Source organism: Podarcis liolepis (genome assembly GCF_965112155.1).
Source record: "Podarcis liolepis genome assembly, chromosome: Z".
In the NCBI taxonomy this organism is placed as follows: domain Eukaryota; kingdom Metazoa; phylum Chordata; class Lepidosauria; order Squamata; family Lacertidae; genus Podarcis; species Podarcis liolepis.
The window spans coordinates 17626492-17629372 of NC_139570.1; positions in this window are offsets into that span (position 1 = coordinate 17626492).

Consider the following 2881-nt stretch of genomic DNA (forward strand, 5'->3'; position numbering starts at 1 on the left):
CTCTCTGGGGATTTACACCCCTTTAAATGGGGTAGGGAGGTTATTTCAAACAGAGAACTCAGATAGATTGGTAAAGAAAAAGCGTATTACAGTGGTACCTTGGGATAAGAACTTAATTTATTCTGGAGGTCCGTTCTTAACCTGAAACTGTTCTTAACCTGAAGTACCACTTTAGCTAATAGGGCCTCGCACTGCAGCCATGCGATTTCTGTTCTCATCCTGAAGCAAAGTTCTTAACCCAAGGTACTGTTTCTGGGTTAGCAGAGTCTGTAACCTGAACTATCCGTAACCTGAGGTACCACTGTATATGTGTTGTATATGTGATATAACACTATGACACCAGATGGCGCTGTGCAGTCCCGTCTTTCACAACCGGATTTCCCTGTATGAGTTTACAACACACTTATCTGAATCGCTTCTTTGACGTGTCTAGATCAAGCCAGAGCTTTGCAGTCAAGCTATTTAAGGCACCCTGTGACAGAGCTATAATGTTGTTATGAGTTGCGGGGGATGCGGGGATAGGCTGTACACATGAGCCTCCTTCTAATTCCTGGATCCAGCAGGCATTAGCTCAGTTGGTAGAGCATGAGACTCTTAATTTCAGGGTTATGAGTTCGAGCCCCACGCTGGGCAAAAAGATTCCTGCATTGCAGGGGCTTGGACTAGATTACCCTTGTGGCCCCTTCCAACTTTACAGTTCTTTGATCCTATGAATTCCTATACTTAGAGGGCCATCACCTGACCAGGAAGTTAGCCTGGCTTTACTAGGAATTCATGTTAATGCTGTGAACCCCTAGACTGGATAAACGTCTGGAACCACTTGGAGATTGGGATGGCATGCAACAAAATACAGAATGGCTTAACAATCAATCCCTCTTACTAGGGAACTGTGGGATCTGTAGCTCTGTTGGGGGAGGGGGTCCCCTAACAACTCTCAGTACCAGTGCCATTTTTCTAGAAAAAGAGGTGCCGGAACTCACCATGAACTCCTCCCTTGTTCTCTTATAATGGCAATGGCGCCCACCTGAGAGGGGCCAGAACTGAGTTCTGGCTGGAAAAAAAGCCCTGCTCAGTACCCTTAAGAATTATTTGGAGGAATGACTGTTTAAAGCGGTACAATGGTGCTTTAAATGTATAGTGCAGTTAAGTCATTAGTCTGGAGCAGGTGTGAGTTTCACATCATATTGTTGATGTCTGTCTACATCTCTTTGTGTGCCCCACATCAGAAGCATGAATAGCTGCCGTCCTGTATTTCTGAGTGTCCTAATCTCTCTTCAATATTTCTTAGTCAATAAGAGTGTAGAACCTGAACCCTGGACTTAGCTGCCAAAACAACTGCTACTTCTCAGCTTTCAGAGGTGCCTTCCACAATACATTTGCACTCCAAAACATTGAGGTTAGAATAATTTACTGTGTACTTTGGGTGGGTATAGATTTCTTGTAGTGATAAAAAATTCAGGCATGATTTATTTTAATTTTACAATGTTTGTCTGCCCTTTTAATGAGTGAAGACCAGCCTTTAAACATGACAAGTTTAATGTAGCAGGTAAAGTAGGAATACTGTGTTTCTCGAATGTTCTTTGGGAATGACTTGTTTTTTAAAAATAGAACAAGGATATGAAAATTTTATTGCTACACCCAGCAATGGCATGGTCACCTGCCTATAAATATTGCCCATAAAGACCCAATTAAAAGCAAAATAAAACTTGAGCTATAGAAGAGTAAGTATAGACCGGGGTCAGCAAAATATTTGGGGTTTGGGCTGGTTCATTGTCCCGCAGACGCCGCGGTGGGCCGGAGTTCGCACACGCATGTGCAAACGCTATTTCCAGCGCTCCTTCCGGCACAGAGGAGGCATGTGCAGCTTTCCATTGGCAGCAGGAGCTTCCTGCGGCCAATGGGAAGCTGGTCAGCATCGCAGAAGGCAGTTCCCGCTGTGCTCTGCACCGATTTAGTGCGGTGCACGGGAGCAGACCAAGTGGGCGGCAGGGGTCCATGGGCCAGTTAAACGACCCCCATGGGCCTTAGGTTGCTGACCCCTGGTATAGACTATATCAATCACCTTCACAGCAGAGCCACTTCTTGCTTTCAGAGAAGGGTCTGTTTGAACTGGAGAATTATGACGGAAGTGGGGAGAACTGTAGTCAGGGATTTTGAGCTGAGTAGCAGTTTTCAGTCTCCCTTCCCCTACTGGGGAAAGCAAAAGGATGCTGATCAGCATACATACATACATACATACATACATACATACATACATATCTATCTATCATCTATCTATCTATCTATCTATCTATCTATCATCTATCATCATCTATCTAATCTCTCTAAAATATAGGTACTAGGGGTGGAGAGCAGATTTTTTTGGTTCTGCAAACCAACCTAGTTTATACATCCTGGACTAATAAGCAAAATGCAACACAGTTATCCTTTGGAACTCAATACTTCTAATTTTGTGATACAGTTTTGTAACCCCACAAAAATGTAAGAACGTCAAGAAGTTCAGACTCCCGTTCCCACAGTGGCCACCAAGATGCCCATGGGAAGCCCACAAACAGAACCTGAGTACAACAGTGCTCTCCCCACCTGTGATTCCCATAAATTGGAATCTGGAACCATTACTGCCTCCGGTCATGGAGGCAGAGCATAGTCGTCATGGCTAACAGCCATTGATAGCCTTCTGCTCTGTGAATTTATCTAATACAGTCGTACCTTGGTTTTCGAACAGCTTAGTTCTTGAATGTTTTGGCTCCCAGACGCTGCAAACCCGGAAGTGAATGTTCCGGTTTGCAACTCTATTTTTGGAAGTCAAACGTCCGACGGGGCTTCCACGGCTTACGATTGGCTGCAGGAGCTTCCTGCGGCCAATCAGAAGCCACACTTT